Source organism: Tursiops truncatus, chromosome 8 (genome assembly GCF_011762595.2).
Source record: "Tursiops truncatus isolate mTurTru1 chromosome 8, mTurTru1.mat.Y, whole genome shotgun sequence".
NCBI classification, from domain to species: Eukaryota; Metazoa; Chordata; class Mammalia; order Artiodactyla; family Delphinidae; genus Tursiops; species Tursiops truncatus.
In genome coordinates, this window is record NC_047041.1 from 16,245,551 (window position 1) to 16,270,757 (window position 25,207).

At 43.6% G+C, this 25,207-nt stretch overlaps 1 pseudogene; it reads right to left on the reverse strand.

Annotated features, from left to right (window-relative positions):
- Window positions 1–19,095: 19,095 nt before the first annotated feature.
- LOC101316008 (small ribosomal subunit protein eS26-like) lies at window positions 19,096–23,733 on the reverse strand (annotated as a pseudogene).
- Window positions 23,734–25,207: the final 1,474 nt, after the last annotated feature.

The following is a 25,207-nucleotide window of genomic DNA, read 5'->3' on the forward strand; positions in this document are numbered from 1 at the left end:
CGGCCTTAAAATTAGGGGCAGCCTTGGTCATAGAACTGCTTGAAAATCTTATAAGTGCACATCTGATGTCCACCCCATGGAATAAATAGTCGGTGTCTTTCCTTTGATGCTCACAACCAAATAGGTTTATGGAACTTCAACCCAAGGCCGGGGCCCTGATGGAAATCTTATTGTCACTACCTGTTTGCAACCCAAACACACTGGGAACTCCTTAAGTGCAAGGATGCTCAAAGGCTCTGTGGACCAAGGAGGGTTGGAAGGGCCTCTACAGAGTATGAAATCCTCTTGATGCTCCATTTCTTACATAAAAGGGAAGAAATTGATCAGCTCCCCAGAGGGTAAGGAAGGAGGAAGACTTCCTGGAAATTCCAAGAATCTGAGAGTTGAAATGGACCTTAAATCTAATCTTGGACAGTCTTTTACCAGGTACAGAGGGTCCCATCCACAGCACCCAGCCTGCTTGACAGTCCAATGATCAGGCACTCTCACATCTCACAGTCCTCCCATCTCACGTTGGGGACGGCAGTTCTGGTTGTTAGAAGTTCTTGCACCATTGAAATAAGCCTTCTGGTAACTTCCACACTTCCCTCCTGGTGTGTCGTGTGGAGTCACAGCATAGTAATATGTCATCATCTGTGGAGACTTGACTTTGTGCCTTTCTCTGAAGATCTGTGTTAGCTTTTGGGTTAAATGAGTTAAGAACCATTATACCTATTTTATAGATGAGATAACTGGGTACAGAGAACTCAAGAAAGTTGCCCTAGCTCGCTCACCTGGTAAATGGCAGAGCCCAGGTAAATTTGAACCCAGGGAGCTCTGGCTCCTGAGCTGGCCTTTTTAACCTCTACACTGTCAGGCAAATCTTGACTCCTCTCTACTCAGCCTGTCTCATGTTTGAAACTAGCTGTCATTTGTTCTGGGTGAAACACTCCCAAAGTTTCTGTCGCTGTTTCTAGACTCCTTGGTATCCTAGTCACTCTCCACTTCCCCTTTTAAAATGAGCTACTAAGAGCATAGCCCGATGATGATCCAGATGGGTTCCATCAGGGTAAACTACTCAGGGGCTTTCGTTTCTCCCGTTTAATTGGGCACTTTTTAGATTTCTTTCCCTTCCTAGCAGCTGTATCACCATATTGAGCTTGTGGTCAGCTCAGACCCCAAGATCTTTTTCTCATGGCTCTCTGCCAAGCCAGAGCTCCTTTATCTTAGACTTGTGCAATTGATTCTTTGAACCTAAATGTAAGACTTAACAAGGCTGGATTTCATCTGTGTGGTTTTGGCTTGTGTTCTAGCCTACTTAGTCAGATTCTGGGTCTGCCATGCAATTAATTTCCCTAAATTTTGCCATATACAAATTAGGTAATCATCTTTTCTCAAACTTCATGTATGCAATTGATAAAAATATTGAATGAGACAGAAGATGGGTCTCGGACTTCCTCTCTGGAGAGAGATCTTCTACTCAGGAGCCTTGAAATGGAGACATTGTAATTTTTGGCTTCACGATTCCATATTAATCCTACGTTGAATGCTTACGATATTTCAGGCAAAGTACTAGGCACTAAAGAAACAGTGGTCAAGTCAAAAATCCTTGCTTTCACAAAGCACCTTGTGGCATTGGGGTGATGAGCACATAGACAAATAATAATAACATCTAAGTAGTCCATCTAGAAGCACACAGGTGGGAAGCCAGCCTAGGGGCACCTCACTCAGCTTGGTATACTTGAGTTAGGACTTAAAGAAGGAGATAGACTTACCAGGATTGGAGTGCTGGGAGGGGGTGGAGATGAGCCTCAAGGGAATACTTTTTATTGCATAATGTAGTCACTGGGGTGACATCAACCTTTTAACTCAGTCATCCTTTCTATGTTGTGACTCATTCTTCAACTTCATTTCCTCTAAATTTAGAATGATAGCCCCCAGTTCAGTGGTACCTATGGGAGCGTGTGTGTGTGTGTGTGTGTGTGTGTGTGTGTGTGTAGGTGTGGAGAGTGATGGAGATGAGAGCTGGAGGGGAAGAGAAGAAAAGGAAAGGGGTCAAAGTTTCCTCTTCTGAATGGAGGGAAGGGGGAGTCAGATGCAGAAGAGGTTAGAGAGAGGGCAGTGTGGTCTGGGCCTGTACTGTGGGAGAATTTGCTGGGTGATACTGCACATCCCCCCAAAGTGGAGAGATAGAGAAACTGAGCTGGGGTAGAGGGGTGGGTGGAGTATGGGGGAGGCTGGATATTTTCACACTCAGCCCAAATGAGCTTTTATCCATGGCTTCCTTGCTTAATTTAAGTGTTTCAAGTCCCAGGTCATCAGACACACTTTTATTTCTAAAAGACACTGAAGTCACTCCAAAGACAACTGAAGATGACTTTTGGATTGCCTGGGCCACAGCTCCTTTGACTTCTTCTGGCACTCGTGCCTCCGTTTCCTGTGGGGCGATTGTTACTCCAGGCTACCACAGATCACGTCTGGACCAAGAAGGAAACTGGATGGGAAGGCTAGGCAGCAGTTTTTACCCCCTAGCTCTGAAACCTCAGCTGGGTGTTAGAGCTCTCTAATTCATGCCAAAGGTTGCTCCTTGCAATTTCTCTTTTCCTCCCCTTTCCCCTGCTTTCCTCCCCCACTGGGAGAGGAAAAGCAGCTATGCTTATGGAAAGATTGATTAGTTAAGCAAGTCAATTATATCTCTTGCCGAGAGCAACTGTATATTAAGTAATGCAGCAAAAATGATTGTCTGTACAGATCCATTTTGTTGAGCAGCTGTTCCAGAGACCCAGAAAGAGAAGACGAAGGTTAAAATCTAGTAATAGTCTTCACTCCCCATCTCACCCCACCCTATCATACCTGGCCCTCCAGGGGCTTCATTTATTATGAAACGGAATAAGGCTGGGTAATGAGCATGCTGGCGGCCTGCTCCATTTTGCGGGAAAACTCTCCCATCATGCCATGGGCTCCTGGGCCTCCATCAGCTCTGGCCCTTCTGCCCTCCTGCCACGGGGGAGTTGACTGATGCCTGCTCAGAAGCTTGCCTCAGTCCTCCCAGCCCAGTCCAGCAGCTCTGACAGGTGGAAAGACTTCTAGTTGTAGACTCTGGAGACCTGGATTCAAGTACAATTATTGAATGTCTGATCTTGGCTAAGTCTTTTAACCTTTCTGAGCCTTAATTTTCTCATTAGTAAAATGTTACAAAATTTAAATGAGATAATGCGTATGGATGAAATTTGGGGTCTATACTCATTAGTTTGAATATTATTACACTGAGCAAAGAGGAGAGGATGAGGGGAAAGCAGCTGGGCAGGGCCACCGGCTGGTTCAGCCAGAAGCACTGAAAAAGACCTTTGCACCTTTGCATGCCACTTGTAATCAGTTTATACTTTTTTTTCTTTCTAACTGAAGTATAGTTGATTTACAATGTTGTGTTAATTTCTGGTGTACAGCAAAGTGATTCAATTTTTTATATATATGTATGTTCTTTTTCATATTCTTTTCTATTCTTATTTATTACAGTATATTAAATATAGTTTCCTGTGCTATACAGTAGGAACTTGTTGTTTATTTTATGTACAGTAGTTTGTATCATCTAATCCCAAACTCCTAATTTATCTCTCCCCCACCCCCTTTCCCCTTTGGAAGCCATATGTTTGTTTTGTATGTCTGCGAGTCTGTTTTTTTTTTGTAAATAAGTTCATTTGTATCATATTTTAGATTCCACATATAAATGATATCATATGATGTTTGTCTTTGTCTGACTTACTTCACTTAGTATGATAATCTCTAGGTCCATCTATGTTGTTGCAAATAGCATTATTTCATTCTTTTTAATGGCTAAGTAGCATTCCATTGTGTGTGTGTGTGTGTGTGTGTGTGTGTGTGTGTATACCACACCTTCTTTAGCCATTCATCTGTCGATGGACATTTAGGTTGCTTCCATGTCTTAGCCATTGTAAATAGTGCTGCTATGAACGTTGGGGTCCATGTATCTTTTCCAGATATATGTCCAGAAGTGGGATTGCTGGATCACATGGCAACTTTATTTTTAGTTTTTTAAGGAACCTCCATACTGTTCTCCATAATGGCTGCACCAATTTACATTCCCACCAACAGTGTAGGAGGATTCCCTTTTCTCCACACCCTCTTCAGCATTTATTATTTGTAGATTTTTAATGATGATCATTCTGACCGGTGTGAGGTGATACCTCATTATAGTTCTGATTTGCGTTTCTCTAATAATTAGCGATGTTGAGCATCTTTTCATGTGCCTATTGGCCATCTTTATGTTTTCTTTGGAGAAATGTTTATTTAGATCTTCTGCCCATTTTTGATTGGGTTGTTCATTTGTTTTTTATTGAGTTGTATGAGTTGCAGTTCTTTTTTCTTAATCACTGAAGCAAATGGGTAGGCTTTGTTCCTACCCAGTTATGCCAACTGGGTGGGCGTGTACTGGTTTTTAAACCTCCATCTTGTAAGACTGCCCTTAGTGTTTATTTTAATCTAGTATCCTTTGTATACAAAATGTGATGTGCAGGAATCCCTCTCCCACCCCACTGCCAAAGGCCGTGGCCCAGGCTGGAAGCAGCTAGCTCTTTTGCCCCAGTAGTTGCTCAGACAACGAGGCAGATCCTGGGTGAGCAGCAGAAAGGCATCTGGTGGTACTTGCTTTGTCCAGTTCTGGAGTTGCCCACAAGAGGGTGGGGGCTTGAGCTAATGACCACCTCCTTCTTTCTGCCTATTTTTGTGAGGGACTCAGCCAAATAATAAGGTTCAAGTTTCTGCACTAGGTCAAACCTTTTGTTCTTGTCGGAGGACGTCTTTTACCTGTTTTCTGTCTCTAGAGGGAACACTGACTGGCTTGTTCTCTTACCTGAAATTCTATCGCTGTTTCTTCGTCCTTCCGATAGAGGTTTTTCTCCTACGTAGGGAGAGGAGATGCTTATAGGTTATCGTTTACACACACCTCACTGTGAGTGAGTCTACCAGACCTCCTCTTAGAGGGGCACCGTGTTGGAAGAGGCTTTGGGGTCATATAGACCCTTATGGGACAACTGAGACTCAGAGAGGGGGATAACCTAGGTGGTCAGGTCCACAGCTGCCAGAACTCAATCTCCTGAGTCCTGGTCATGCTTCTTCCATTGGGCAGCCCTGCCTGCTCCCAGACAGTTGGTTTGGAAAGAAGGGGGCAGGGCAGGCTGGCTGAGTGAAGCCCTGGCTGTGCTGAGGGGGTCATGTGTTCACCCCGCTCTTGGCCATAGCTATGTTCTAAGTGGAGTCATAGTGGTCACTGGTTTCCAGGGCCAGCAGCCTTTCCTGCAGCCTGATGGGCCCTTGGTGTCCAGGGCCAGGGCTCAAATTCAGGTCAGACCCAGGTAGCTGGGCTCCTCTCAGCCTTCAGGGTGCAGGGACTCCAGCTCCTCTGATTTCTGAGCAGTTTTACGGTTTCATTTTCTAACCCTCAGGTCACATGTGGGCAGTTAGCATAGCAATGGCTGTTTCCCCAGCCTGCTTGCCTCTGCCACATTTATAAATAGGGATATGGGAGGGTGTGCACAGAGGGGTGGGTAGTGATGCTGACGGTGACCTGCATGGGCATCCAGCCTTGGAAATTGGGTCCTCGGCTGACAGGGGGCTCTGAGCAGAGGGACAGTCAAGGTGGACACCACAGACATTTCAGGGACCTCTGATGGCCCAGTCTGGGTACCACTTCTCATAGAATGCCAGAACCGGAAGGGGCCTTACAGGTCAGTGAGTCCAGCAGCCTGTCTGAAGCTTTAATCCCTTTGCCAACCCTCCTGCCAAGCCATCTCCAGTCTTCAGTAGGAACTATTTTGGTGCAGTCCAGTCTGGAGAGGAAGGAGAGCATGATTCTGGCCTCTCCTTGTACGTGTGTCTTGCCCTGGAGTAGACTCAGGACTGGATGCTTGTTCAAATTAGGACCTGATTGGGTTAGGGTATCGAGTTCAACCTCTGATACTTCTTTTCCCTTCCCTTTTATCATAGCCCAGGAGAAAAGTACCTAAGTGATCTATTAGATTTTATTCCTACTTACCAGTTTCTTGTCCCTCCAGGTATCTCCTGAGTGCCTGCAAAGAAAGAGATAGAAAAAAAAGAGGGTTCCTTAAGCACATACCTTCTACATCTTCTTTCCTCCATGAGGGTGGGGATGCAGGTCACTAGAGAGAGAGGGTGACGGGGAAGATGAGGACAACCTTTCCTACAGCTGCAGCCCAGAGACCCAGCTGACCAGAATGTCAGTGAAGAAGTGGGTTAGGAGCCATCTAGTTCAAGCCCCTTGTTTTACAGATGAGAAAACAAGGCCAAGGAGGGGAGAGACCTTCCCAAGAGACACAGTGAACGCGTGGTGTGGCAGGGATGGGATCTGCCAGGGGTATCTATGGCTGAGTATGGGCACTGCCCACAAATCACCCTGGGAGTGGGGCAAAGGAGGACACAGTTCTCTCCTTTTGCTATTATTCAGTGAGATTCCCAGCTCCAGGAGGTAGCAACAGCGTCTTGGGAATCACAGGAAGCTGTCACCTACAATGGAACCGTGGAATCTTGGAAGCATCTCCTCCCGCTTTCTGAACAAGAAATACATCCCCTACCCACGTCCTGATGCCCAAGATTCCACCATTTGAATGTTATTCCTTTAGTTTAATGTGTTTGTTCTCTAAAAGGCACCCCATAGGTGTGAATGACTTAACAGAGCCTTTCCTGAGTGCTTTTAGCTGGGGAATGAGTAGAGGGCACTTGGAACCAGGTAGAGTAAGAGGGAAACCTGGGACTGAAGAAAGGGAGAGAAAGGGAGACAGCAAGGGAAGAGGGCTGCCCTCCAGTTTACACTGTTCTCTGGGCCACTGAGCCTAGAGCTGGGATGTGCTGGCTGGAGTGGCGGTGTGAGGGGACCATCCAGGGGAGTGTTTGCCATTACAGCCCAATCTGGGCCGACGTAACTGGAATTACTAAAGCAAATGTATTGGCCCCAGTGATGATTAGACCTCCCACATGTGTCCTCCTTGAAGACTCCACTTTCTCTGCAGGATCTCTCCTCCAGCCTTTACTATGTGATTAACACCCTGGCTAGCCTATGCCCCACTCTCTGCTGCTTGAAGTGTGAGCGAACGTTCTATCACCAGGTATGAGGTGGCCCCTAACTGACTGTAAGATCTTGGGGACAAGGACAGGTCTAAGGTAGCATATAAAACAAGTAGGGTGGGCAGTGTTTCCAGGGCCTCTCCTGCCCATTGAGATTCCCCTGGTGTTCCCAGCATGCTTCCTCGCCTCGGCAAAGTTAGCCAGAACTGGGGTGATGTCACAGGCAGGCTATGGGAGGGATGACGTTTGCTCTTTCTTGCACCTCTCCAGCCACCCATGCAGTTATTCAGGCTAAGTGTGTAGCTGCGGGGGGGGGGGGGGCAGGAGCGATACATATGTTAGGGTTTAGGCTGGATGTCACGATACAGCCTCTGTGTCTGAGGGACCTTCCCAAAGGGTGTGGAGGATGGAGTGCCTGCTACCCCCTCAACTCTGAGCAAAGGACAGCCTCCCTAGGGGTCCTCAGATGACTTTGTCGTGCGTCTCAGCATCACAGCTGGTAATCCAGGGTATCTTCTCAATATCTAGCCCAAGTCTCTGCTGCTTCACTTACGATCCCCCATTCGTAGTGTCCCAAGAAAGAGGAGTTCTGTGGCAGGGAGTTTCAGGAATGTCTTTGAAAACAGTGTCCCCTCCCAGTTCCAAGGGCTTTGGCATGGAAGCTCTGACTTGCCCTGGATTGTCCCCTAGTATTTGGATATTGGATTATCCAGTTGGATCGAAGAGGCAGACTGTCCCATAACCAGTCCCGAAGAGTTGTGAAGGTTTTCTGAGCTCCTGCCAAGTCCTGGCAAATGAACGTTTCTGCTTGTGTGTGCCCATCTCCTCCAGCGCTGGCAGGTAGCAATAGTCTCTGTGAGATAGTGGTTGGGGGCTGGAGGGAGAGGCCCCAGGTATGCCCCAGATACAGATGCTAGTAAATCGGCTGCCAGAGCCCCGCAGGGATGCTGGGGTTGAGGCCCCATGACCTGACCTGAGCTTTTTTTTCATGATGAACCTGGGAGAAAGAGAAACAGGGAGAAAGACAGAGAGGGGAGAGGAGGGAACTGCAGCAAATAGTGACCCCTTTTTACAGCATACTATCAGAACCTGTCAGCTGGAGCACATTCAGTGGAGGGTGATGGAGATGGGGTGAAGGTAGAAGCCGAGACTTGTGAGAAATGGTTGAAGGAAATGAAGATGTCTGCTCCGTAGGCCCAAGGAGGCACAGGAGCGTTACGACTGTCTCCCAGGGGCTACTGTGAGCAAGAGGGGACACGCTTGTTCCCTGCATCCTTAAGGGTAAAAATAGGACATGTGTATATGCTTCAGGAAGACAGCCTGGGGCCCAACAGAAGGAAGAGGTTTCTCCAGCTGGCGCTGACCAAGGGAAACGTTGGTTCCCTAGGGAGGTGGTGAGTTCCTGGTCACTGGAGGAAGGCCATCAAGCAGAGGCTGGGGAATTTCTTTTATTTTTCCTTTTTTTAAAAAATTATGTTTTATTTATTTTATTTTTGGCTGCATTTGGTCTTCGTTGCTGCACGTGGGCTTTCTCTTTCTCTAGCTGCGGCAAGCGCAGGCTATTCTTTGTTGCGGTGCCCAGGCTTCTCATCGTGGTGGCTTCTCTTGTCGCGGAGCACAGGCTCTAGGGTGCGCGGGCTTCAGTAGTTGTGGCACATGGGCTTAGTTGCTCCGCCGCATGTGGGATCTTCCCAGACCAGCGCTTGAACCCGGGTCCCGTGCATTGGCAGGCAGATTCTTAACCACTGTGCCACCAGGGAAGCCCTGTGGAATCTCTTACAAGAGGAGGGGGGGAGAGGGAGAGGCAGGTGGAGTCCCTGTAGGGAAGACTCCAACTTGAGTTGAGGAATTGGATGAGATGACTTTGGAGGTTCCTTCCAACTATAAACTTCTCTGTTTTGAGGAGACTTGGGTCACAGAGGGTTTAGCTTTCAGGTTGGGCTGGGGGTCCTCCCAACTATTTGGGTCCTGCTCTGTAGTACGAGGGAGCTAGCGGATTCCAAAAGGCTCCCGGACGGAAGCAGGGGGAAAGTCTCAGGGAGATGAATGTTCCTTGTGTGAGAGGCAGAGCACCGTGGGGCAGAATCCTCATGGTTGAGGGCTTTAACCGAGTGGACTTCGGGACTAGGAGAATTCCACCAGACCTGCCCTTGCAATACACGACCTATTGAATTATTCAGGTGCATTCACTTGCTGGGGTCTGGGAAGCAAGCAGGTGTCCATGGAAAGTTTACAAACTCTTTGTAGTGAAGACATTAGTCAAGTCAGAGAGATCTAGTTTCTAATATTGGCTCTGCCACATCCTGGAGGGATGACTTTAGACAAATTACTTTCACTCTGGGAGTTGCTGATTTTTCTCATCTGTGAAATGGGGATAATGATTTCTAGCTCACAGAGTTGGGCTGAAGGCTAAATTAGGCCATGCATGTCAGGCACAGTGTTGAGACCTGATTGGACTCAATGAAAGGTAGTTCTACCTCCCCAGGATTGGGGCTTTCTCATCAGCTCCCTTGACTGTCCCCTCGTAGGTTTCATTTGCACTGATGTCCCTGGTGTCAATGGTCTGGTCACAGGTACCCACTTTGTGTGAGGTGCAGGGCCCTGGGAGCTGTTGCTGACCTATGGCTAGTTGGAGATGGACAGGCCTAGAGAAGCTCAGGATAGGGCCTTCCCTCTGCAGATGTGCTGCAGAAAAGCATGGGTGATCAGTGGAGGGGGAATCCAGATGTTGGGCGAAGCCAGGAAGTGGGAGTGAATGGAGGCTCTCACTGCAGTGCCAAGTGGGTTGGAACAAGGACAAAACAAAAGGCTGTGCATGTTAGCAACCATTACTAGGCAACACCATTACCAGCCACCTGCATTAATAGGCAGCACCATTACCAGGCAGCACCATTACCGGGCACCTCCATTACCAGCCATCTCCATTACTAGGCACCACCATTACCTGGCAGCACCATTACTAGCCATCTCCATTACTAGGTACCACCATTACCAGGCAGCACCCTTACCGGGCACCTCCATTATCAGGCACTACCATTACGAGGCAGCGCTGGAGTCCTCATGACACTAATGGACACATACTTGCAGCCTGACAACATGCTCCCCTGCTCTAGACCTAAACTTTGTTGATGCAGCAGGTGATATGCTGCTTAGCTACAGCTCTCCAGAAATTACTGGCTCATCATGGCACTGTGTCCCCTGCTCAACATTGGGCAGCTTGGAAAGAGACGGGGACTCCAAAGCAGTGGCAGGGGAAGATGATTGAAATAGAGGTGATCCGGAAAGTCACAAAGAAGATTTTTGGTAGCTGTCTTGCTATAGCCATCATTTCACTTCTATAATTGAGCTTCCCTGGATTCTATACCTTTGGGTGATCGGTATACATGCCCACATCTGCTCTGTAGGCCCTCAAGAAACTTTCCCATCCTCTCCTCGAGTATTATGTCTGTCAAAATCCAGAATAATGGCGAACAGATTGGATAAGGCGAAACCCCTGAGACCAATGTGTTGCTCTAGAGATTTCATAAGTGAGCAAGACACAAGCAACAAATGCAAAGGCTTGGGCCACAGAGCTGGGTAGAAGCCTTTTTTAGAAAGGATGAACCCTCTCAGTGGTACTCACTGCCCCACCTTCACTTCTTCCTCTTTGTAGGCTTTGGTTTTTTCAGCATCGGCTGTATATGGGCTGTTGAACAAATATTTGTTGATTACGAAAATGAAATAATGTGTTTTCTCCATCTACTCTGGGTAAGGCACTTGCTTGGCACCATGTTTTCTGTCATTTAGTCCTTACAGAAGCTGAGAAGCAGATATTATTATCCCTTGTTACAGAGGAGGGGATTGAGACTGGAGACATCTCAGAGTCAAATAGTGCGGCTCCAAGTTCATGCCTCTTCATCACCTCATCCTGACTTTTGCTTCCTGTCTTCAATACCTTACTCCTAAGCTGAAAGGGCAAGACTTCTTCAAAGTTTCTGGTAGGTCCTGAATTCCCATGAAAGAAGTCACCTCATTGTCTCCTTTTAGGGAAGCCCTAGATTAAGGGTCAGCTGTGGGTGCTCCAACTTCTCAATCACTGTGTGCTCTGTTGGGCGTGGTTCTCTCTAGGCTGGTGGGAGATTGGCCTCCCTGAGTGGTCTCCTTCCTTTGGAGCAGTGGTTCTTTGAGCTGGACTCTTGACCAACATGTAGAACCTGGTGGACCTTCAACGTGGCATGAATGCAGTCTCCATGCCAAACTCTTCTTGGAGTCCTGCTGAGACTCCATCCAAATATTGAGAAAATTGTCTTTAATAATTCACCCTCTCTGGCTCTTTACAGATTATGCATAGCTTTTGCTATGGGTAATATCTGCCATGCACAAATTCTATGTTTATGAAAGAATGTTTGTTTGTTTTTCAACTTTTTATTATTCAAACACACATAGTATATGTATATGAACCGTTGTGGACCACAATTCAGCCTTAACAATTACCAATATATGGCCATTAAAAAACTTTATTCCCCACTTCTCCCTGCACCCTCTTAGACATTGTATTGTTTCATATGTAACTGCTTCATTTATGTATTTGTAAGAGTTTAGGACTCTTTTCTTCTCTAAATATAGCCACATGCCATTTTACCACTTGAAAATTAGAACTTTATTTAAAGCTTTATTATTTTTAGTTTTTATGAAAGTAATGTATTCTCATCAAAAATATTCAGACAATATAAAAATGTATAAAGAAGAAAATGAAAATTCCTCATAAACCAACGCCCAGACATAATTACTGTTAGCATTTTGGCATATATAGTTATATATGTTTAGCACATTTTCTTTATACAGGTCTACACATATAAAATCATGCTACAGATGATGTTTATCATTTTGTTTTATTTTATTTTTTTTGGTAAGCACTAAAAAAATTGAAGCTGAAAATATATAGAGAGAAGTGAACAAATTATAAGTATAGTTCAACGAATTTTCACTGGTATGTAACCAACTAATGTTCAGATCAAGAAATAGACCATTGGGCTTCCCTGGTGGTGCAGTGGTAGAGAGTCCGCCTGCTGATGCAGGGGACACGGGTTCGTGCCCCGGTCCGGGAAGATCCCGCATGCCGTGGGGCGGCTGGGCCCCGTGAGCCATGGCCGCTGAGCCTTCGCGTCCGGAGCCTGTGCTCCGCAACGGGAGAGGCCACAACAGTGAGAGGCCCGCGTACCAAAAAAAAAAAAAAAAAAGAAAGAAATAGACTATCACCTGCACCTCAAAACCTCTCCATGCCTCTTTTAGTCACTAACCATACCAAACACAACTACTACTCTAACTTTCATCACTAGATAGCAGTTTTGCCTGCTTTTGAATTTTTTTCAAATAGAATCATACAGTATATGCTTTTTTGTGTGACTTTTTTTTTTTTTCGAGGACTTTCTCCAGTTGCGGCGAGCAGGGGCCGTTCTTCATCGCAGTGCGCGGGCCTCTCACAGTCGCGGCCCCGGGTTGCGGAGCACAGGCTCCAGACGTGCACGCTCGGTAGCCGTGGCTCACGGGCCTAGGCCTAGTTGCTCCGCGGCATGTGGGATCCTCCCAGACCAGGGCTCGAACCCGTGTCCCCGCATTAGCAGGCAGATTCTCAACCACTGCGCCACCAGGGAAGCCCCCCTTTTTTTTTTTTTTTTTTTTTTTTGCGGTACGCGGGCCTCTCACTGTTGTGGCCTCTCCCGTTGCGGAGCACAGGCTCCGGACGCGCAGGCTCAGCGGCCATGGCTCATGGACCCCGCTGCTCCGGGGCACGAACCCGTGTGCCCTGCAACGGCGGGCGGACTCTCAACCACTGCGCCACCAGGAAGCCCTTCGTGTGACTTTTGTTCCACATTATATTTGTAAGGTACATTCATGCTGTTGTATGTAGTATTAGTTCATCCCTTTTCTTTGTTGCATAGCATTCCACTGTGACTATATTACAAATTATTTACACATTTTACTATTGATAGGTACTCCCCCTCAACACCCCCAACCCCAGTGTGTTGTTATCAGTAATGTCTTTTGATACATTTATGTATGCATTTCTATTAGGGAACAGACTTGTGGGTAAACCAATTTATACTTGCACCAACAGTCTGTGAGAATTTCATTTGCTCCATATCCTTGCTGACACTTGATTATTATCAATGCTTTAAAATGTTCTATTCTGTTGAGTGTGTAGTAGTAACTCATGTGGTTTTATTTTGTTTTTCCTTAATGACTAATGAAATCGAGTGCTTTTTATATGCTTCTTGGACACATAGATATCCTTTTTCGGTGAAATACCTGTTCATTTGTTTCCCATTTATCTATTGGATTTTCTGTGTTTTTTAAAATTGATTGTAGGAGTCATTTGTATATTCTGGATATGAGGGGTTTTTTTGTCAAGTATTTATTGAAAAAATCTTCTCCCACTATGTGAGTTGCCTTTTCACTCTTTTAAGGTATCATTTGATAAACAGAAGCTTTAAATTTTAACTTGGTCCCATTATCAATATTTTCCTTTATGGTTAGTATATTTTGTGCCCAATTTAAGAAACATTTACCTACTTCAAGATCATTAATATATTTTCCTATGTTCTAGAAGTTTTATTGTTTAACCTTTCACTTTTTTATTTATAATACATCTGGAACTGATTTTTGTGTATGGTGTGAGGTAGGGGTCAATATTTTATTCCCCATATAAATAACCAATAATTGAGCTCCACTTATTGAAAAGACTGTTCATTTCCCCCTGTTCCATCATATCACCTTTGCTAGAAGTGAAGCATGTATCAGACTGTTTTTGTATTCTCTATTCTGTTCTATTGTACATTTGTTCACTTGTGCCAACTCAACAGTTTCTTAATTACTGGTGCTTAATAATATACTTAATATCTGGTAGTTTAGGTCCTCCAAATTTGTTACTCTTCTTCAATATTGTCTTTGCTCTTTTTATGCTTTGCATTTTCATGTAAGTTTTAGAATCAGTGTATCCATCTCTATAAAATAAAAAAAAATGCTGAGATTTTGATTAGGATGGCATTGAATTTTATATCATTTTGGGGAGGATTGACTTTTTGTTACAGTATTTTATTTACAATATTGAATCTTCCAATCCATAAATATGTAATATCTCCCACTCATTTAAGTTTTCTTTAAATTATCTTAATAAAGTGTATAGGTTTTTTTTTTTCCTAGAAGTCTTGCACATCTTTTGTTGGATTTATTTCTAGGTATTTTATGTGTTTGATGCTATTGAAAATATTATTTTGAAAACTCTATCATTAAAAAATATTTCCTAATAGTTTTGTGGTATATAAAAATTCAGTTAATTTTTGCATGTTGAACTGTAACCTTGCTTGACTTGGCTAAATTAATTTTTTAACTCTATCAGTTTATCGGCATATTCTTTTGGATTTTCAAATACACAATCACATTCCTTGAAAAATGACTTTATTTTCAAACATTATATACTTTTTATTCTTTTCCTTATTGCATTGGGTAGGACCTATGATATAATGTTGTATAGGAGGGTAACAGTGGACATCATTGCCTCATTCCTGATATCAGCGGTAAGTCTTTCAATATTTATCATTAAGAATGGTGTTTGTTCCAAGTTTTTTATAGTTATCCTTAATCCTTTATAAAATTAAGGAAGTTTCCTTCTGTGGCTAATTTGTTAAGCTTTCTTTTTCTAATTTAAAAAATGAATGAGTGTTGAATTTTATTAAGTGACTTTTCTACATCTTTTGAGGAGATCATGTAATTTTTTTCTCCTTTATTCTGTTAATTGGTGAATTACTATCAATTGCATTGATTGCTTTTCAAATAGTAAACTTTACTTTCCTGGAATAAGCCCAGGTTGATTGTGATATATTGTTCTTTTTATATATCATTGGATCCCATTTGCTGATAATTTGTTTAGAATTTTTGAGTTTACGTTCATGAGAAAGATTGATATGAAGTTTTTCTTGTTGTAATGTTAGTAATCAGGTTTCGATATCAATATTATACTGGTCTCATAATATAAGTTGGGAGTTGTAAAGTTTTTCTATTCTCTGGAAAAAATTGTGTAGATTTATTTCTTAAATGTATGATAAAATTCACTGGAGAAATCATCTGTACCTGAAGTTTTCTTTAAGTGTGATATTTGCAGGTTTTTGTAGATGATCTTTATCAGGTTGAGGAAATTCTCTTTAATTCTTAGTTTTCTGAGAGTTTTTATAAAGAATGACATTGAATTTTGTCAAATGCTTTTCTGCATCTATTGAGATGATTATATGGTTTGTCTTTTTTGGTCTGTTTATTCAACGAATAACATTGATTTTAAAATGTTAGATCAATTTTGCATTCCTGGTCATGATATATTATCTTTTTATATATTGTTGTATTAGATTTGCCTAAGATGTCTGCTATTATTTGTATTAATTGAGTCCTTGTTACAATCCCATTTTATCACTTGTGTTGGGTTTAGCTGTAACTATTTGCTTTGCCATTTTAGTGGTATCTTAAGGGCTTATAGTATATATTTTAAACTTATTGTAATCTAACTTTAGAAGAGGAAGGAGAGAGGAGGGAAAGAGAGAGAGAGAGAGAGAGAGAGAGAGGGAGAGAACTCATTTGAGGAAACTACCTGAGGCCAGGGAAAGAAACACCTGAAAAAATTCTATGGAACAATCGATCTCTGGCATTCACACAGGATTGAGAATAGTACCCATTCCGACTCTCCAGAATGGAAACCATAATTCATGGAGCCTCAGCGACAGAAACTAGAAGGATTTTGCCTCAATAGTGGTGAAAATTAACCCTAGATTAAATGTTTCTCTGGTCCTACGTAATGAAGCCTAAAGCCAAACTTCAGAAAGGTCAATCTGCTTCCAAATAACTTGACTGTATCCCAGGACAAAGCTAAGGAATATTTATAGGAATACAAATATTTCAGCACATAATGGGATAAAATTATAATGCTTGGCATCCAATAAAAAATCATCAGATCTGTGAAGAAGCAGGAAAAGTATACCTATAATAAGGAGAATTTTCAACCAATCAAAACTGATCCAAATGGTAGAGTTAGTAGACAAGGGCATGAAAACAGTTATTAGACTTGTATTCCATAGGCTCAAAAAGCTAGAGGAAAATTTAGCTATACTGTGCATAAGTAGAGACATAAAAGAAAGAAAAAGACCCAATTTGAATTTCTAAAGATGAAAAAACTGCCATGTTTCAGATGAAAAAGATACTAAATGGGATCATGGTAATTTAGACATTGTACAGGAAAAATCAGTACATTTGAAGACAAAGCAATGGAAAGTATTCAGAAAGAAACATAAAAATAAAGACTGAAAAATAATAAGAGAGAATTATTGAGCTGTGGTATGAGTGAACTCTGGTCACCTTGGACTCCCCAGACTCTTGAATTTATTTCCTCAATTCAAGGAGACCATTGAGTTCCACTTGGGTTTCTCCTCCATGTACCACAGCCTGAAAACTTTCTGCAGGCAGTAAGTTGGGGCAATAACAGGGCTCACTCACCTCCCTTACTTCCCATCTCTCAAGGATCATTCTTCTTTGTAGCCTGATGGCCAAAGCCTTAAGAACCATTGTTTTATAAATTTTGTTCAATTTTTTTGGTTATTTGAGGTGTGAAGGTATATCTGTTACCTGCTACTCCAAAAGGATATTGAGTGTATTGTTTTTGTGTATTTTTAATTAGTTTAATAGTTTTAATTAGTTTAGGTTTATTAAGTGTGTATTTCAAATCTATATCCTTTAGATCTTTGTGTACTCATTCTACTAGTTATTGAGAAAAACATAAGAAATTCTTTATTTCTCCTTGCTCCAAATTTTGCTTTTTACATTTTGAAGTCATGTTATGAGGTACACACATATTAAGAATTTTTATGTCTTCCTGGTAGGTTGATCTTTTTGCTATGAGGAAATGTCTTTCTTTATCTCTGGTAATTCTTCTTGCCTTAAAAGTCTACTTTGTCTGATATAAATATAGCCCTACTAGCTTTCCTTTGGTTAGTGTTAGCATGGTATATCTTTTTCTATTCTTTTACCCCTTCTTTGGTCTTGTATTTAAGATGCATTGCTTATAAGCAGCATATAGTTGTTTTTCTTCATGATAGTTGTTGGAAAGCAATACGAATATTTTCATGTTTCTGCCTGGTTAAAGTTTTCTAAGTCTTTCTAAGCAAAGAAGGAATGTCTCTTTCCCCCAGACACATTTGCTCCTCACACTCTAAGGGTGATAAAACTGGAGCTGCTTTTATTCTTTATAATGGAGCCATCTGCTCCCATTCAAAGGGTAAGTAAATATATCAACCCCAGAGCCAAGTATTCGAATTCCAGAGTAGAGACTTTGTCATTTCTTTTCCCTGAGAAAATAGTTTGGGTTAGAAATGTTCCTCTCCCTCTCCCAGGACGAAGGCAGTAGGAGAGCCTTATGGCTGTTCCTATATAAACTCTCAGGTTCATAATTTTTGAATTCCTTTCCTCTGTGTACCCTTTGCATGTACAGTCCTAACCATCTGGTTCTCATTACACCACTCTTAAGGGGGAAAATTGGGCATGGGGAACCAATGCAGTTATTACTGTAAGTGCTAATAGTCAGCCCCAATCTAGAAACCTCATATTTGTCTTCTGAATAATATAAATAAATAACTGGTATTAAAAACTTATCTGACAAATTAAAAACTTGTCTGACAAATTTTGTTTTCAATAGAAGAATTTAGTGTATTTATCCTTTTATGTAATTACTGATATATTTGGGTTTAAACACATTATAGTGTATATTTTCTTATTTGCAATGCTTTATTTTGTCTTCCTTTATTTTCTTCTTTGAGTTAAGTCGGTATGTTTTGTTATTTCTATTATCGTGTTAGTGGTATAGTCTTTTGCTACTTTTTTTATTGGCTACTCCTGATATTATAATATGCATCTTTGGTTTATTACAATAAACTGAAATCATTATTTTTACTACTTTTATCATTTCTATGAAGAAATTATCTATGTTTTATTGTTACTCATTTGAAAGTAATGTGGGTTTTTTTGTCTGGTTGCTTTAAATGTTTCTCTTGGTGTTGGGTTTTCAATGATTTTGCCATGATATGCCTACACATTTATCCTGCCGAAAATCTGTGGCTTAATGTCTTTCTTCAGTTTAGAAGAATGTGAATTTCAGAAAATTCACAGTCACTATTTTTCAAATATTGTTTATGCTAAATTTTTTCTCTTTTTTTTTTTCTGGTACTCCAGTTTCACATGTTAGATCTTTTCACCATGTCCCATATGTCTTATATTCTTTTCTGCATTTCCATCTTTTAAAAATATTTTCTCTTTTTATCAGTCTGGTTATTGTCTTCCAACCTGCCATTCCAAACTCTTCTTTCCTTCAGCAGTGTCTAATCTCTTATTAAACCCAAATTATTGATTTTATGTGTTATATATTTTTAGTTCTTGAATTTTAGTTCTTTCTAAAGATTCCAGAGTGGTTTTTTTCTTTTTTACTGAAATTTCCCATTTCGATCTATTTCCTTGAAGATATTCATCATAGTGACATTAAAGTCTGTGTCTAAAAATACTAACATTTGGTTCAGCTGTGAAGCTGTGATCTGACCTTTATTTTCATTCTTAGTTATTTCATTCTGTGTCTTTGCATGCCTAGTCAGTTTTTATTGAATGCCAGGCATTTTTATGAAATTTGTAATCTCTAGATGATATCTTCTTCCAGTTAAGATTTGCTTAGTCAACTATAGTAGAGGAAGAGCACCTGTATTTGAAGCTGGGTTCCAGTCTCTGTGAAGGTTGGTATATTCCCTCTTCACAATTATTTTTTGGTTTAGCACTTCATGAATCCCAAATGAAATCCTGGAATGTGTACCAGGTCTTCTCCTCCTTGGTTGTGGTCTTTCATTTTTGTCTTCCTAGGACTGTGAGACTATTAAAGTCTCTTTTTGAAAAGCATAACTTCCAGTCGTTTTTTTTTTTTCCAGAGGACAGTTTTTCTTCAGTCCTTAAGGACGCAGCTCCTTACATGGGCTTTGGCAGAGGTCATGGGGTGGCACAGTTAGGTCTAAATTAGGTGAAGGTGTGTGGATTTTCTGGGCTTTGTGAGAATGATTCCTGACTACCTTGCTGTGAATGACATGACTCATGCAGTAATGTAGTTTCACACAGAGAAAGCACAAGTGTGCCAAAGACACTCGCTCTGGAAATGTCCATGATGACTGTGGCCTGACTATATTTTGAATAATGAACTTCTTAATGGCCTTGTCCTTGGGCACACGCTGGGTGCAGTTAGTGCAGCATACAGGCTACAGGTGGCCATAGCCTTTTTGGCATGACCATTATTGCTTCTTTTCTTGGTCTACACCAGGGTGAAGATCCTCTTAGGAAGGGGGCACAACACACCCAGCCCTTCTGGCATCTTGGCAGCAAGGACCCAGACCTAACAGCCTTTTAAAATTTCCCAGCCTTGTAGCCAGTTTTTAGTTAGGTTTTTCATCCCCTGGGTTGCTGCTTACAGATCACACATGCCTTGAGGGAAAGTACCATTAAATACTGTGCTCACTTCTTTGGTCTTCTCTTGTCTCCAGGATCTCAACCTTTGTATCCTAAATGCCTTGGTTGGTAGCTCTGAGCTCCAGTATACGCCTCCTCAGCCTCATGAGACTGTCAAAAGCTCTGCTTGGCTTCATTGTGTCTTAGCTACTACTTTATGTTCATCTTCTTAGTCTCTGCTTGTCCTTTCAGCCTCTGAGCTACTAAATATGAATCAGGGAAAAGCAATCATGAATGTAGGGTGCCTCTCAGTTCATTTCCTTTCTTTTTTAAATTTTGGCTCATAAGTCCTGGATGCCTTGGCAGCTCTCTGTTGATTTTTAAAGAGTTGTTTTTGATTTTGATTTTTTTTTTTTTGGATTTTTTTTTTTTTTGCGGTACGCGGGCCTCTCACTGTTGTGGCCTCTCCCGTTGCGGAGCACAGGCTCTGGACGCGCAGGCTCAGTGGCCATGGCTCACGGGCCCAGCCGCTTCGTGGCATGTGGGATCCTCCCGGACCGGGGCACGAACCCGCATCCCCTGCATCGGCAGGCGGACTCCCAACCACTGCGCAACCAGGGAAGCCCTGATTTTGATTTTTAAAGTTTTTATCAGCAGGAGAATTTGTTTGATACAAGCCAGTCTACCCCAGACAAGAGCAGAAATTTTGTAACCTGCTTTTATGAAGGAGTTTTGTGACTGCCACTTTGTGGTAGACCTGGAGATTAAGTAGAAAAGGAATCAAATAAACGTGAGGGAGAAAAGCTATGAAAAGATTAAGTTATTTGACATCCAAAAGATTTAGCACTGTCACAGTCCACCTGGTTCCTCAGATTATAATTAGATTTTGGTCATACTGCTGAGTTGGAAGAAGCCTGGAGATGTTTTCAGATATCTGAAGGATGCTACTGTGGCTTTGGCAATGTTGGGGAGGGTGGGGGAGTAGGGAATGGGTCAGGGGAACAAGGGCCAAGGGTTATAAATAAAAGCTGAAGGGGTACAGATTTTGGTTTGAATAAAGGGAATTATTCCTAATAAAGATTGCTGGAATGAGGATCAGTAGGAAATAACTCATTCCCCATCCATGAAGTCATTCTAGTATTGGCCAATTTGGGATGGGGTGCTATAAAGGGGATTAAAATATTGAATGTGGGTTGGGTGAATGGCATGGTATATACTATACTTGGTCATAGTAGGTAAGGAGCTCAATAAATGTTGAATGAACATGTGATATGCCAAGTCCCATCTAAGGCTGAGATTCCATGATTTTAGCAGTGAGGAAGTCAGGATAGTATAATACAAAGTACATAGGACTAGAGTACTCTGTTCCCAGAGTAGTTTAGGAAGGAAGAACACAGAAAATGCCATCTTTCCTATTCTTACCTCTCCAACCTCACCCTTCAGCTAGCCCTCTAAGGCCCGGTTAAACTTTCTACGAAGAGCTGAGCTCCAGTGCAGAGCATCGGCACCCAGAAGAGGTGTGGAGACATGCAGACCATGGGAGCTCTCTCCTTGTTGATGAGCACCCCTATTTCATGCCCTCTGGTGCAGGTGCAGGTTTGGCAGAGCAACCTGCCCTCCTAAGTGGTCCCAGCCTGCCCTGGGAACAGAGCCAGCTGGGAGGTCATGTCCGGGCTGGTCTTCTCCTCCAGAACAGGCTACTCTGCACCCCTAGTTTGGGGAGCCCATGTTGGGCACCCTCCTCCACCCCCTTCCCCAAGCAGGGCTGAAGTACTGTTCCCGACCAGCTGAATCCTGCTAGTGGTGCTACTAAATATTTCATTCGGGCTTAACAACTCAATCCGCTTGCCGTTATCCTGAAGCACCCCCCTCCCCCAGCCCCCAGCCCCTTTCTCATTAACAAAGTAGCCGGCCGGAAAGATCTGCTGAAGCCGTCACTGAAGGCTCTGTGAGCCAGCCGCTGCGCAGGTCAGGTGGGCGGAGGCACAGTATTAAGCAGGAAGCATCGATTTCGGCATTAGCTAGCTTTTTACATTCCCAGGCAGACAATGCAAGTACCTTAAATTATCTTCAAAGCAACCGAAGGGAAGGAAATTGGTCTTAGATGTGGTAAATAGACTCCACAAAGTCCGCGGAAGCCTGCCAAGATGTGCACACCGGGGACCCAGAGGCCTAACCGCCAAGCCTGCTCCACGGCCGATCAGAATTCAGACAGTCATTGCAGGGGCTCCATTCCTCTGCCCCCTGAACCCTGGGAGAGCATGAGGGGTCTCGAAGCTGGGATCTCAAATGCCAAGGCGGCTGCAGGGAGCAAGCTCAACCCCGAGCTTCGATTTACTTTGGGTTCTACTGGTGTGTGACTTCGGTCAGGCAGCCTAAACTCTCTGGGCCTCATTTTCCCAACTAGTGAGATGGGACTTGTAATAGCTGCCTTAGAAGGGAGTGATGCTGAGTTCAGGGCTCTGTCCTCTGCAGGTTGGACCCTCTTCTATGCCCTCATACCATCTTGTGCTCATCTTGGTCCCGGGCTTATCACACTGTTGTGATTGTTGGTTTTCATGTCTGTCCTTCCCGTGGACAGGCAGTGGTTAAGATTTTTTTAGGGAGGGGTCAGGACCCCATGAAGAAGCTGGTGAAAGCCATGGGCCCTCTCCCTACAGAAAAACGTAGGAACATATAATTTGCTTATAATGTCAAGGAACTCATAGCAGCAAGGCTAAAATCCTTATGCCAGTGTTCGCAGAGTGCCTGGCAGATGAGTCATAATCAGAATATGTCTGTTGGCTGCTTGAAGCATTTTGAAGATGTTTTCCCAGCCCTGTGGTTTTGGAATTCAATTCTATCCAGGAAACATTCATTTGGTGAGTACTTATTGTGTTGCAGGCCCTAGAATGGGTTTATGGAGAGTTCAGGGACATAAGTCCTGCCCAGAGATGGGGAATTAGACGTAAATGCATATGTCAGTGACTCAAGGTGGTAAGATTCTTCCCATTTCCTTAGCTCAAGCAACTCCTGGGAAAGGGCTTTCTTCCCTTTCCTCTCAGCCCTGACATTGGAGATCCCACAGGGTAGGCCGTTAGGGACAGACTGAGGGAGAAGAGGTAAGAGTGTGCACATGATAGAGGCCCGGTGGCAGGTGGGGAAGGTAGTGTAGTGAGAAGACCGTCAGCAGCCTGGTCTAGAAGCACTGTCACCATGCTTGGGGCTGGGGCAGAGAGCTAAGGGCCTGGCAGCCAACACCTGCTAGCTCCTGTCCGGTACCCTGCTCTGGGTTAATCTACTTAGTGAGGACATTATTATGCACAGGTAATTTGCATAATCTGCCAAGCCCTGATTGCAGGGCACTCAAGTGCCTGTTGGGGAAAGCTGGCAAGAGAGCATCCCTTCGTCCTTTGCAGACCGTGGGTGAGGGTACGGGCTGGGCGGCTGGGCCCCAGATCCAGGAGCGCTGGATCCCAGACTGAGCCTAAGAGAGTGAGCTGGGGCTCCCACGGCCTTGTTTCTGGGGAGTAAGCTCATTCCCACCCTAAAGCCTGTTGCATCTTCTCTGCTCTTAACAATTTAATTATAAAAGGATAAAACCCCTCGTGGATGTTTTTAAGGAGTTAAGTAAGTGCCAGTGATGGCTCCTGTTGGAGCTGTTTGGATTTGAAAGGAAGATACTGAGATGTAAAGATATAAATATTTAATTGTCTCTTGAAGCCTGGGTTTTCAAGCAAGCGGCAGGGAGCCAGGAGTCTCCTCTGAATGTGGTGCGTGCGCGTGCACGGATATGCACATATGTGCATGTGTGTATGTGAGCATGAGCGTGTGTGTGCGTTTAATAGAGGAGAATTCTTCAGGAGCATTGTGTGTGTTCACTGTTCTACTCCTATTTACCTTTGCTCTCTACCACCTAAAGAGATAATAAAAAACAGGGCATGAACCCTGTTTTGATTTAATTAAATTCAACAAACAAATGCAGAACATGTCTGGACCCCTCTTGCCCTTAAGGCATCTGTGGTCCAGTAGGGGAGTAGGTCTTTTACCCAAATCGCCGTGATACCCATTAGACAGACTGGGATAAACTCCATAAAGATAGGCAAACGTTGTGGAACTGACTTGCAGGGTGGTTGCCCTGTCCTTGGAAGCTGGCTTCCTGGAGGGGCTCACCCAGCCAGAGTCCATCTCTTTGTGCGACTTGCATCTTCTTGTAACATGACAGATGCCCAATAAATCGTGTTGGATGGTTGTCGGACTCTTTCAACATTCCCTCTAGCCCTGTGGTCATTTCTGTCCACACTACCTCCCCCAGATGCTTGGATGTTTCCCAGAAAAAATAAAAAATAAAACTCAGAGGAAGAAAAGAGACCCAAAGTAGTTTATGGGGCCCTGAGACTTGCAGAAAGTTGGAGCGGAAGAGACTGAGTCTAGATGTGGGGTCACTTGCTTTACTTCACATGGCACCATCCAAGGGACTCAGATGAGACGCCAGGTGAAGTTCCTGGTCTCCTGAGGAGGGGAGCTTGTGAGGTATCTACCCTGGGGCCCTTTCAGGGAAGGAAGCTATGGGCAAAGGACAAGATAACCTCTTTATTTCCTTCCAATGTGGGTCATCTTCTATGCTCCCATCTTATAAACACTGGAAAAGATATCGGTAAGGGGCCTCCAGGATTTTCAACTGCCATCAGTGGGGAATAAAATTATGTGAACAATAGAAACAAAAACCTAACAGTTGGCCAATCGTGCCTTCAGTGAGCTGGGGCCCTGATTAATTTTTCCCCTGGAGGATTCCAGGGACTCTGGAGGAGATTTTAGACAGCCTGGGTTAGAAGAAGGGAGTGTGGGACCATCCTGTACCTGAGTCTGGGTTCCAAACACAAGATACTATAAAGTAAGATGCAATCTACATGCTCCCCTCCCCCCCAGCAAGGAATCTCCCAGCATGCCCGGGGGAGAAGGAAGCAACTGGGGTTTCAGGAAGGGCATAGGAGAGCAAGAGGCTACCATAGAATTTGTGATTCCTTTTGCTGTGAGGATTGAGATTGGAAAGAGGGCAGAGGGAAGTAAGATGGAGGCAAGACCCCTGTCTGCCAAACTCCAGGGATCACCTCCAAAGTGCTCCAGTCACAGAGCCCCCTGGGGTTGGGCACCATGGAGGTTTGAAGAACTGTTAAGGAGCTGTTAATACCATTCCATCTGCTTCAGGGCAACTCAGCACCCAGGCCATTTGTGTGGCTGACCACCCAGATTCTACAACCTTCCTCAGTGGCTTTGATGCTTCATCTTGCAGTGATTCCTGCTAAGCTAAGGTCTCTCTTGCTGTGATGCATAAAAGACTCTGGCCCCATCTGCACAGGGATGCGGCACTTCTGTCAGTCTCCTTCTATCAGGGGTTCTTAATTCATAATCGCTGCTGGTCACAAACTGCTTAGAGAATCTCATAAAAGCCATGGTCCTCTTCCCCCTCAAAATGCACATACATAGACAATTTGGCATACAATTTCAGGGCATTTATGAACCTCATGGAACCATAGACAGATTCCATTAACAAGATACCTGCTTCAGAAGAACATCTCTAAGCTTTTAGGACAGTAAAAGTTTTTGAATAGCATTTCGCAGTGCGTAAAGCACTTTCACCATGCGTTGTGTTAATCTTCGT